The sequence below is a fragment of the Ambystoma mexicanum genome, chromosome 1q (assembly GCF_040938575.1).
Source record: "Ambystoma mexicanum isolate Mex_15411 chromosome 1q, UKY_AmexF1_1, whole genome shotgun sequence".
Lineage (NCBI taxonomy): Eukaryota > Metazoa > Chordata > Amphibia > Caudata > Ambystomatidae > Ambystoma > Ambystoma mexicanum.
The window spans coordinates 1,098,549,528-1,098,562,681 of record NC_090922.1 but is presented as its reverse complement, the minus strand read 5'-3'; the positions used below and the strand labels follow the sequence as shown (position 1 = coordinate 1,098,562,681).

Here is a 13,154-nt window from a genome sequence, read left to right as displayed (position 1 = left end):
TTCGTACTTCCAGTGCCTGTCGCCGCCTTCTGGAACCGGATTGGTGGCCAAATAGGTCTTAACCTATCAGGGCACACCGGTAGGCGTCAGCTGGCCCACTACTGAGGCCAACTAACGAGGCTCCTGTCCCGAGCCTGCAAGTGGATGCTGATCCCTGTGGAGCTGGAGCTCCCCTTCGCCTGCGTGCTGCTGGAGCAGCACTTGCATCCACACAAAGTCCCCCTGCATTTAGAGGTAAGCCTGTGGGCCCCTCACATCTGCGTGCTACACTGATTTTGAGAAAGGAGAATCGGATGCTGTGAAAAGAATTCAAGGGTTATTCCCCTATGTGCCTTTCATGCCGCTGTGATTTGAAACATTGCACGATCTTGTGCTTCTTCTAATGTCGGACCCTAAGTTAACCACGAGGTTAACAGCATCCGATATGGCCGCGGCATACATTTTCGCACCTCCAGTGCCTGTCGCTGCCTTCTGGAACCGGATTGGTGGCCCAATAGGTCTTAACCTATCAGGGCACACCGATAGCTGTCAGCCGGCCCACTACTGAGGCCAACTAACGAGGCACCTGTGCCGAGCCTGTCGGAGCCGGGAGGAACGCAAACGACTTTGAATTGTTAATTTTCTTTTCTAATCAAGAGTAAACTTGTGTGCTTCTGCACATGCGAGCTTCGCCTTAGCCCACCTCATCCTCATGGCCCACCTCACCCAGTGGAGCGGAAAGCATTTAACTTTTACTTGTTACTACATAGTTGTATCAAACAGTCCACCGTTAAGAGGCACAGTCTTCCACCCGCTCGAACGAAAATGCCTGTCTTTGCCTTGTGACCCATTGCCCAGTTTGCGTTTGGATAGTTAAAAGTTATGTATAACCTGTGTAACCACTGTAAGCTATGCAAATTATTCTATGCATTATTTGTGAACTGCTGCTGGTCCGTACTTCTATTGCAGATCATTGCATGCCTGTTTGAAATAGCATGCTCTCACACGTCAACCCATCTAGGCACCGAAGCCCCTTCCCATTGCCCCGCAGCACTGCCGCACTGTGACCACTCCAATAGCACAGTCACAGAGGACCTAGAGACCAGCCTCTCCTCAGACCCATTTGTCCAACTCAAAATAACATATATATGTGAACAAGCACACATATGATTGTATAGCAGCACTATCGTGCACGCTGCGCATACCAAGTGTTATCCACCTTTTGTTAGAGGGGACAGCTATCCTGCTCATGGGCCGTACCCCATTTACGTTGTTCTACCCCATTCCACACCTTGAGTCACCCAGGGTGAATACAGTTCATTATGAATCCATTCCACATTATAGACAATTCCATTCTCTGTTCAGGAGGCAGTTACATCCCAGTAGGTAATGGCCTTGCCAAACTGGGCTTCTACCGGCACCGCCCTCTCCCCTCCCCAACCCCATTCTTACCTAACACCCCCCTTTTCAATCCAATGTGTATCCGATGAATGTTCATTGCATAATGAATAGCAATAGTCCACTGACAACCAAAGTTGACTTTGACTCAACCATGCTCACATCAATAGGTCCCACCGCCAGCGATACTGCTGACTGTCACACCATAGCCAGATCCAGCTTAACATCACCCGTTACCAAGACCTCATACCCTATCATGGGTGCTAATAGGCTAAGTAGGCTAAGAACATGAACCTCTCATCTCCTCCCCACCAGTTTTACTAGAATCGATATTCGGTCTACTTCTATGCATAAGTCACCCATAAGCAATATCACCAAAAAGCCAATTACGCTTGTACCAATGCCACAGTCTAACAAGTCCAGACCACAACCTAATACTAAGTCTTACCATTATACACCAACCAAACCTACACTCCCTCAAGTAACAGTCCCTGCACCCCCCGCCAGCACCTCCCCTAGCATTAAAGGTGCACTTCTCAATGTACGATCACTTGGTGCCCGTGCTATTGAAATCCACAACCCCATCTTGGACCAACACTTGGATTTACTAGTAATGACGGAAACCTGGCTGCACCAAGCCTCGGCCCTCCTACTAGCGTTGGATATCCCTCCAGGATTCGATATCCTTAGGACTGACAGAACAAATGCACAGGGAGGTGGTGTGGCCATAATAGCCAAAACAAGTTTCCAACTAAGATCTTGCCCACTCGACCCACTAGAAGGCTATGAACTACTTTTTGCCAAACTGTCCACAGACCCTAAAACGACAACCAATATTTTGGTTGTTTACAAAGCACCCATTAATAACAGCAACTCGGAATCGGACATCGCACTCCTCCTCACACCTAATACCAAATGTATCATGATATTAATTTAGTTTTCAATGATAAACAAGACCCTAAGGCGAAGGCATTTCATGTTAAAGGTAGAGTATTAGATTAGACACTCACTCTAAATACCCAACTACTAATAAACAGCAAAGTACCAGTCGATTGTACTGACCACTATCTCATCAATTTCACACTATCCATTGAAAAGAAAATCCATTCCACCCCCTCTATAATGGAAAATATAGAAATGAGGAACAAACGGAACCTAACAGTAGACAGCCTCACCCCTATCCTTAAGGAAGCCTTGTCTACCAATTCCAGCTTGAGCACTAATCCCAGCTGTCTGGCTGACCTCTACCACAACTGTCTTCAAACTACCATTGACTCGGCGCGCATGTAAGATGGCCGCCTGATTGCTGAGCTCCTCTCCGGCGATAATCCTCTTTTGATAAAATCCTCTTTCTGAGCCACCCATGCCGCATGCGCTAAAGGAATATGTTGCCTGAACCCTAGAGGATCTGCTGGTGAAAAATCAGATGCAAATCGGTGCTGCCTGACCGTGGGAAAGAACCGACAAGGTGTGGCGTGCTGAGGCGCGGAGGCGATCCAAAGACGAGACCCAGGTGATTCCTTCATGCACATCATCCAATTGGATGGGGAAGCGCCTGCGTGGGTCCGCCCACGCCTACTCTAATTTAAAGAAAGAAAGAAAGGTGATTCCTTCTGTAGACCACGGCCCCAGAAACTCATCAGGGCCGCTGTGTGGGCGGAGCCAACCTCTCGCCAGATCTGCTCCGCAGCTTCGCCATAATCCTTCACAAGCTGACCGTTTTACGGACACCCGCTGGCACCATCACCCATGTCCTGGAGGGGGGACACCCTCACCACCTCAGGGGACATTGAGGGAGACCGCAACAATCCCCGGACCATAATCCACTACAGTTCCAGAGCTGCGGACGGAGGGCTTGCCGTATGGAGTCGGAGCGCTAGACACCATTCGTTGAACCTACAACATCTAAAACAGATCAGTGAGGCCCCTCCGCTGGCTCGCTCACACCCCGCTCGATCCGCAGCACCTGACATCTACCTCCGACCTGTCCCGGTCAGGGGGGGATCACGCTGCTGCGACTGGACGGTACATGGTCCGCCAGCCCGAATCGGCAGCCTACTACCCCGTGGGACGGCTGGAGTGCGGGGCGACCCAAAGCATTACATCCCAGCCGAAAACATACGCCCAGTACAGGACCCAGCCCCGTGGTCCACTGCCGGGACGGTACAGCTCACACCCCTTCCCTGCATCTGGCCAACGGCTGATTACACGGCGGTGTCAAAGGGGTTGCTCAAACTCAACAGCAACATACTCCTCCTTACCCGAACTGCTAGGAACACTTGGAACTGAACGTTACCTGTGCACATGCTGGACGGCTGCACAGGTGGCAGCAGCTACCGATTTTCACTGTGGAAATAGGTATACAGGACTACATACGAGACTAGACTCCACTCAGAGTGATAAATGGGCTACCAGGGTTCTGAACTGCCCACATGTTAAGCCTGCAAAGGAGCGTACATTACTCTGATCATTCTGTCAAGCCCTAAACGCGAGATTTGGAGGATGGGCCTGAAACGAAACTATCGTTAAATCTGCTACACAAGGGCCCAGGACTTGGGGGAAACACAGGCCAGGCACGCCACTCCGCCAACAAGCGGACAGCCATAAAGATCCCCACAGCCCATTTGGAACCACTCCACATACACTCTGATACTATTAACCCAATCTCCACCGGTGCATGCTACGCAGGTGCGCGAGTCACAGCGGCAATACTCTACATAATTGCATAAACCCGGCCAGCTATAGGCGCTAAGAGTCAGACACTCATCGGCCCGGTGCCTGGAACCTACACCCGGGTCGGGTGGAGTTGCTGCCTGGTGTGGAGATAGAAGTGCAACACTACACGGGAAAACACGGACCATTCTGTGAAATAAATGCACTCCATTGCCACAAATAACCTGGAAACTACATCTGTTTGCAAACCATAACTGTACTGCATATTCTGTTCACCCCTGAACGGGAGACCCCGATATACTGTTGGAAGGAAGCAAACCTAACCTCATCACGCACAAGTCCAGAAATCACGAATACAGAGACCACGTATACCGATAATTGTATGCAATACACAGTGGACTGACTCCAGTTACCCCCCTGAACCCACACTGTGTGCGCCTGCATAGTCTCGGCACCGGTGAAGACACCTGAGATATCAGTCGGATTGTACTGACCACACAGGTAGCCGTTGATTGCCTATAACGTATCTCTGGGCGATGCCAAGGGGGACTAGCGCCAAGAAGAAGAAAACGGGCCCGATGGATTCCTACACAAGCTCCCAGGCCCTGGCCAGTGCGCCGACTCCAGTAACCGTGGCCTCCACGACCCCCCCCCCATGAAAACACCAGCTTCTCATTACAGTACAAAATGGTTTTCTTGCAGTTAATGTCAAACTGGACGTTATCGTTGCCACCATTGGATCACTTAAGGCTCGAGTAGATAAGGAAAGCGCAAGAATAACAGAGAATAGAATCGGGACCAACGAAGACTCCATCGGCCCGAACACTCGCGACATAACCCTCCTGAAAGGGGAAATGTCCAAGCTGCGTGGAAAATGTGATGATCTGGAATCTAGACCCTGCGCCGCAACAACATCCGCATAGTGGGACATTCCAAATCCTTCGAATCACTGCTGAAAGCCCTGTTCGGGGAGACCTCCTTTTCGGAGCATTTCTTGGTAGAAGGGGTGTCCCGCACGCTGGCACCGGTGCCTAAGCCAGGGGCCCCTCCCCGCACCGCTATCGCTAAACTGTTAAATTACAGGGACAGAGATGCAGCTCTCCGTCTGGCAAGGCAAATGGGACCACTTCGACACAGCAGTGACAGTATTCACATATACCCCGACTTCGCCACAGGAGTTCAGATGCAAAAGAGATTGTATGACCCGGTCAAAAGACAACTTGGACTGAGAAAGTTCCCATATGCTTTATTATTACTGGCAAAACTACAAATACAGTACGGTGGCAGGGCACATTTTTTCGAACATCCATCAGCGGCCATGAACTACATAGAAGCCTCCATTCCACTTCCGCCACAGAGGGGTGACCCCGACCAAAATGGCCTCAGCATCCGATTGCAGACATAAGAGACCCCAATGAATGAATGGCAGCACTGTAACACCCTTTAACAAGTTTACTATGGAAAATAGAGGTGTCTGGGTGGCACCGACCTATGTTTTGGTTATCTGCCGGATGAGTTGCGCTTGGCTATGAGGGCTATGGCCGCAACATACGCACCCCCGGGAAGTTGCAAAGGTTAATGAAAGGGTCTCATCATCATCATCAGGTTGGGGTTGATGGTGGGGGTGGGGGTAGAGCATGGGGAATTGTTGTGGGTTTGTGGAGAAGAGGGGAAAGTTTGCAAGTTGATAATGTTTCTGGAGAGGAAACAAGCACCTTAGAGATGCTAATTTTTGCAACTGGCGCTGAAGTTAAGAAACATAAAATTTTTGCTCACGTCTCTACACAAGACTGGAAAAAATTGCATTAATCCCAGTCTGTTTCACGAAACATCAATGGCACATCACACCATACCGGTCACGCGGCTGAAGCTCAAACTCCTTACTTGGAATGTCCATGGACTCAATAACTGATCGAAGTCTTGGAAAGTGGGAGCATACATTACCAGACAACCATCCTCATATTGTTATGTTGCAGGAGACACATGCACTGCAAAACGTGAATACAGGCATCCTAAGGCAATGCGAAAACAATAGATACTACACTGAATACTCATCACAAAACAGGGGAGTGCTTACATTGATACACCCCTCGCTGGGTTTTAAGTTCGAGAAAAGCAAAATTGATCCTCAAGGCAGATACGTAATTGTATGAGGAAAAGTGGCGGGAGAGGAGATGGTCCTGGTTAACACCTACGGGCCTAATATGGATGACCCGTATTTTTATGAAAATGTAATCGACGAGATCGGCCTAGCGGAAAGTACATGTATACTGTGGGGAGGGGATTTTAACACTATACTCGATGTGTCTCTGGATCGGTCCTCTGTTAAACAAAGGAGTCTCACCAAGGCAGCCAGTGTACTATATCAGGCTTTGATGCAACTATCCCTCACTGATGCCTGGAGAGCGCTGCACCCACTGGAGAGGCAATATTCATTTTACTCTTCGGTACACGACAGAGTCACAAATCGACTACTGGTTTATTTCAGCCCACCTGGCAAATACGGTAGATCACTGTGACATTCACTCCCGTACCCTGTCGGATCACTCCCCAATCCCATCACCTTAGAGATAAAACTGTGAAATATCAAACCTCCCACCAGAAGATGGAGAATGCCCCCAGACATCCTCACAGATCCGAATGTGGCAAAATCACTACACACTGAAATCGAAGAATTCTTTAAGATAAATAAAGTGTCTGTAGACAAATACGCAATACTCTGGGAAACCTTTTTAAAGTATGGGAAAGAGGGGCCATAATGTCAAACCACGGGACTCCTGAAAGCTGTCAGATTAGAATTAACGGACACAGAAAAACACCTGAAAGAACTAGAGAATAAATATAGTGTAACAAATGAAAAGGGAACCCTTGCCGAGATCAATGACCTCCTACAATAATTCAATGAGTTAGCAGCCGGAAAACTACAATACATGGCATCATGCATCAGGGCACGTAGATACAGAGAGGGCAATAAGGCAGGACGATCCCTAGCAAATCTCCTGAAGAATGAACGGTACCATTCACCGATCACCAGCATTATAGTGGGAAACGGGGAGGGAATTAACGAAGAATTTACTAAATTTTATAGCAAACTTTATGCAAATCATGACACACGCCCAGAGACGGAAACAAGGAACTATCTAGATGGGATCACGCTCCCATCGCTTTCAATCGAAAGCGCCTTAGTCCTTTAGCAATCAATAACATGTGAGGAAATCCCTGAAGCGATTAAATCACCAACATCTGTCAGACCCCCGGTGTCAGATGGACTGGGCGCGAAAATAAAATCTCCCTGGATTCAACAGTTCCCACGAACTACCGCCCCATAACCACGGTTCCCGTCCGATTGAAAATTATCGTTAAAATAGCCTATGTACAAATACAATCTCATCTTGAACAAAATCACCTCCTAGGAGCGAAACAATCAGGCTTTCGGCCTAACCACAGTAACGAAACAGCTCTCTTGGATCTTAAAATCCAGATGGACTCCATAAGAAACTCTGCATCCTCCTATTATTAGATCTATCCCCTGCATTAGATCTAGTGTATCATGACAAACTCTGCGCCACCCTGGGTAATGATTTCCAATTCTCACATGATACCACCCTATGGGTCAAATCTTTCCTTGCAGATCGCACCTCCCGGGTCACTATTGGAAGGGAAGCTGCAGACCCGATACCAGTTCCTCTAGGAGTCCCGCAAGGTTCATACTTGTCGCCCACTTTCTACAATGCTTACACTAAATTACTATTTGCCGCTCTGGATGCCATGGGTGTCATCTATACAAACTTCGCTGATGACACCCAGATCCTAATTCCCATAACCGGGAACTACGATCAGGACACCATCACGATTAACAAAATATATGCAATAATTCAAAATTGGATGGCGTGAACAGCCTTTGCCTAAATCATGAGAAAACGTAGATCCTCAATGTGGACTCCCCTGCCAAAATCAATGCCCTCCACTCGGACTACTCCACAATCACCATTGATGGAACATCTATTCCAGTCCTAAAGCAGGTAAAAACCGTAGGTGTGCACCTATACGCAAACCTGACAATGTCTAAACATGTGAACGCTCTTTCATTGGCCACTTCTTACACATCTAAACTGACTGCATTAAGTCGCCTGTTTCTCACACCATAAAACTGTATTACGTTAGCCAGGGCCCTCATCTTATCGAAGCTAGATTATTGTAATGTATTACTGCTAGGCACTTCGAACGCCAATTTAGCCAAACTACAGTTACTACAAAATAAAGCACCTGCGAGCAGCCATTGCAATCAAAATATCGGACCACATCTCCACCATTAGGAGGGAAGCCCACTGGCTTCTCATCAAAGCCAGAATCATCTTCAAAACACTTTGTGTCGCTCACAAATGTCTTGCCAAAAAGGCCCCCACTTACATTAACAACACTGTCACCCTAAACAGAACCACGAGAACATTAAGATGCAATTGATATTGATATTGATATATTATTTCGATCGCGCTCGTACACAAGTGTTTCAGAGCGCGACAAGGCAAGGGAGGGGAACAGAGACCAAAACAGCGATCTTACTAGGCCCAGTGACATTGAGAACGTGCAAGTGCATGGGAGAGGTGGAGGGGTGAAAAGTGCATGGAAGGGGGGAGAAGTGGAAAGTGTGAAGCAGAGGAGAAACAGATAAATAATAATAAATAATAAAGGCAACACACAGTGGTAGTGCAGCCAGCAATTTGCAAGTGCTATGTTTAAGGCAGCAGACAAGGTAGGTCTGATAAATGCAGGAAGAAAAAGGGGGGGCTGTATGGATACAGATACAGACCCCAGTGCAAGAGGTGGCCCGGAGGCAGTGAGGGAGGGTGGCAGGGTGAGCAGGTACCTGGGCCCAGAGGACAGAGAGTGGGCAGTAGCACAGTGCCAAGAGAGAACAGTTCAGCAGGGGAGAGGGGAGCGAAGGCAGAAGAAAAGATGAAGGACTTGAGGTGCTTCCGGAACCAGAGATGGTTCTCCTCAAGTTTTAGAGTGGCAGGGAGGCTGTTCCAGAGGGAGGCCCCAGCCGAAGATGGAGTTCTACCCCCAGCTCGTTTCTTCGAAAAGCGACTGACCCTGAGGGAGTTAAAGGTAGAGGAGTGAAGAGCTCGAGAGGGGAGGTATTTGTGCAGGGATAGCTGAAGGTATTTTGGACCCAGGCCCCAGAAAGCCTTGTGGACAATGCAGAGGGTTTTGAATTTAATCCTTGCATCCACTGGGAGCCAATGGAGAGTTTTCAGAGCGATACGATCACAGGGCTTGAGGTCAAGGACAAGTCTTGCATTCCTGTTCTGGATTGGTAGCCGAGGGCGGAGAGTAGAGGCAGGTAGATTTAGAGAGAGGCTGTTACAATAGTCCAACATAGAGAGAACCAGAGCTTGGGATACCATGAGCTTCTGGGGGAAGGAGAGGAAAGGCAGAGTACCTCTGAGGAGGTGCAGTAGGAAGTTTGACTTTTTAAAGACCTCAGAGATGTGGGCAGAGAAGGAAAGGGTGGAGTCAAAGATGACCTAGCCTCGCAGGTGGGGGTAGGAGGAGGGCCAAGAGAAGCCGGCCAGAGAGTGAGGAAAAAGGATGGTGAAGGTGTGCTGATGAGGAGGATCTCCGTCTTGCTGGCATTCAGACAAAGATCATTGGCGGCACACCAATCTTGAATGGCAGTTAGGCAATCAGAGATGAGAGAGGGCGAGGAGGTGGCCGAGGGCAGCCTGAAAATGAGTTGAGTGTCATCAGCGTAGCACTGGAAATTTGAGCAGAAAATGGCAATGTAGTGGGCGAGAGTTGCCAGGTGTTGGTTGAAAAGCCAGGGCGAGAGGTTAGAACCCTGGGGAACACCACAGGTAGAGAGGGAGGTAGATGATAGGAAGGACCCAAGTTGGACATGAGAGGGTCGATCAGAGAGGAAAGAGGTCATCCAGGCCAGAGCCTGATCAGTGATACCCAGGTTTTCACAGAGATGGTTGAGCAGGATGGTATGGTTGACCGTGTCGAAGGCAGAAGAGATTGAGGAGGATGAGGACAGAGGGAATGTTAGAGTCAAGGTTGGAGAGCAGATCTTCACGGATGTTCAGGAGAGCAGTTTCCGTGCTTCTGGAAGCTCTGAAGCCAGACTGGTGGTCATGGAGAGAGATGGGAAACTTACCAGGAGTGGGAATGATAGAGGCAGGAATCCACTCAGGAAAGATCAGGGCTACCCCCCCCCCACCAGACTGGGAGGATCTGGGTATGGAGAGGATCTTGTAGCCAACACGGAGGAGAGTGTCAAAGCTTGTGACAGAGCTGGCCGTGAACTATCAGTAAGACCAAGGACATCTAGGTCTAGTTCTTCAAGGAGGTGGCAGATGTCAGAGGAGTGTTTGGCAGCAGAGTGAAAGTTGAGAGTGGCAATATGAAAAGGTTGACAGCCTCAAAGACCTTCCGGGAAGGGGGGAGGAGGAGGAGGACGAGGAGGACGAGGACGGCCTTGGACCATGACAGTGCTATTTAGGTAGACATTAATGATGACTTTAGAGGAGTCGAAGGAAGCCATGAGAACTTCCCATCGAGCGCCACCATTAATAGGAGAGGAGGAGATAGGACAGAGCACAGAGATCATATGAGGAGTCCATAGATCTGGCGGAGGAACGACAAAGAGGATGTCAGTGAGGGTCTGCCTGGAGGAAGCATTGGAGTAGGTGTCGGCGATAGGAAGATCAGGGTTAGAGGCCAAGATATCCTTTTTGAACTTCTTCCTACCAGACTTAGTGAGAAGGGAAGGATAGTCAATGGAAAAGCAGTTGGAAAACAATGAACATCTCTTCTTCCCGCGCTTCAAAGGCTCTAGAGCAGGGGGAGGTAGCTTCCTAATAATGGCCCCTAAACACTGGAACACACTCCAACTAAAGCTAGAATGGAGCCCTCGCACCAGTGCTTCAAGAAGATACTCAAAACATGGCTATTCAATCAATTTGAGCCTGCTGCCCCCCTCCTCACTCTGACACCAAGCGCAGTAAGTACCAGGCTTCTTCTTGAATAGCACTTACTCCCGCACATCTCCTGAATTGCCACCTTTAGCTGAATGTAATTTTGTGATTTGTACTTGTTGTAATTATGTGAAATGTACTATGTACTGTATTATTTTAAAAGTAAGATGTCTGTAACTATGCCGTGATACCTCCGGGTTTGGGCGTATAATAAATGCAATAAATAAATACATAGGATGAATTGTCATCAGGACAGGTGGAATACCATGTCTCGCCCTTTGGCATTCTCCCCCCAGAGGCCCCCTTGCTTGTCTGCCCCCAGGGTCGGGATCCAAAAGCGATGGCCCTTCTCTGGCCACCTGAACAGAGGATCCGCGGGGAATAGGCGTGAGAATGCCCTCTGGTTTCTCACATATGCCTTCATCTTGGGTTGGGCGTGCAACGCACTAGCTCTCAGGTGCCATCTTGGCGAGGGTGTGAGGGCAGCAGCCGCGACCGTAACTTCCTGGCAATCCAATACGTCTCTCTGCTGGTGCTTTCATCTTCTTCCCGCATCTGTTGGCATTCACATCCATCCAGGTGGAAGGGCTGTTGCCGAGGAGACTAGATTCCCCCTCCACATCCACTGGGAAGTCCACATGAATAAGGGACAAAGCATCCTCCAGTGATGACACCTCACGTTGCTCGCCATCATGCTTAAAGAGTAACTTAAATATAAATCCCTATCTGTATGAGATGGAGTTCTTGGATTCAGGACCTCGCCAGTTTCATAGATTGTCTCTTTTGATTGTAGTATGTGCCGGGGGCATGGAACAAGTGAAGCTTAATCCTTAGGAAAGTCTACCAGGGCCTGGAACAAGCGAAGTGTATTCTTCAAAGTTACTAGCTTATTTCTTGATGCTCTTTTATGTGGAAAAAATGAACCCAGGTCAACGGGTAGGAAGTCCTTCTTCTTTTGATAAGCAGAAAAAACCCAGTAGGTACAGTGCAGGAACTTATCGGCGTCTCTTGGGAGGCGCACCAAATTTTTCAAAAGGAGTCCTATATGTCACCTGTGACAGCAGACTGGACCCCTGAAAGACTAATGTTTTTATTGGACTTGTTTTCTCCGTCCCCTATTTTGACGAGCATCAGCGTCTGATTTTCCTCAACCACTAATAAGCATTGCTCAATGCTGGCCTGATCATAGGAGACATACATCAAGAATTACTCGTCCTGTGACATGCTCAGTAAACTGACCTTGTCATGAGGGGATGGGAAATCCTTTCAGCCTTGGGTGGGAGGCCTACTAGGGTGTAAACCAGATCCAGTACTACTCCAGAGGAGGGCAGTGGCAGTCGAGCGGAACCCCCAATTCCTGTCCCCTCCCAAATTGTCTGCTTATATGTGACCAGTAACAACCCATACCTTTTGAGAATGATGCTGGCCAGTTTTTCTCTATTTTTATAGAACCAGATATGTGGCAGCCGAAATATGAAAAACACCCGCAAGATTGTAACCCAACGGCGCCCCCCGGCTAAATGTCTACAGTCATCCGAGTTGCAGAACTAGCAGGAGGAGGAGAGAGCCAGCGGATGAAGAAACAGAGCCTATGCAGCCGCAAAACACACCACGCACCGTCCCCAGCACGATGCATGCAGAACATAAAACGCTGCGCCAGACCTTTTACAAAAAGGACTTGCCGCAGAGTGGCTTTTGACTGATGGTTTTTCACATACTTTGGGGATTACTGCACTGCAGACCCCTGAAACAAACTGGGACACTTTGCAACACAGTACAGCAATGTTGCAGCATGGTGCCCCATATGGAGAAAAGGCACGGGGCTTAACCCGCTATTTGTAAACTCCAATGATTGTGACACCTTCTGGGCAGGTAAAATGGGACCACATTGGGCTATGCCAGAAAGCCAGTGGGAGAGGGAGGATAAGAGGGGTGACTGGAAACGGGCAGGTGTATGTTGTTATGGTGAGGTCAGAGGAAGAGTGGGTGGAACGAAGAGATCAATCCACTGTCCTTCCTCCTGCTGAAGTGTGGTGGCGAGTGGGAGAAAAGGTGAGGCGTTGGTTGGTGAGCAAGTGGTACTTTGTGATGAGAGAGTATACAGAGTTAGTCAAGCTCCCTGCA

General features: G+C 48.8%; 1 protein-coding gene across 9 annotated transcripts in view; it reads left to right on the top strand.

The window, feature by feature from the left end:
- Positions 1–13,154, top strand: part of GLMN (glomulin, FKBP associated protein) — a 1,004,137-nt gene that overhangs the window by 273,198 nt on the left and 717,785 nt on the right. The gene's annotated exons all lie outside the window — the stretch shown is intronic.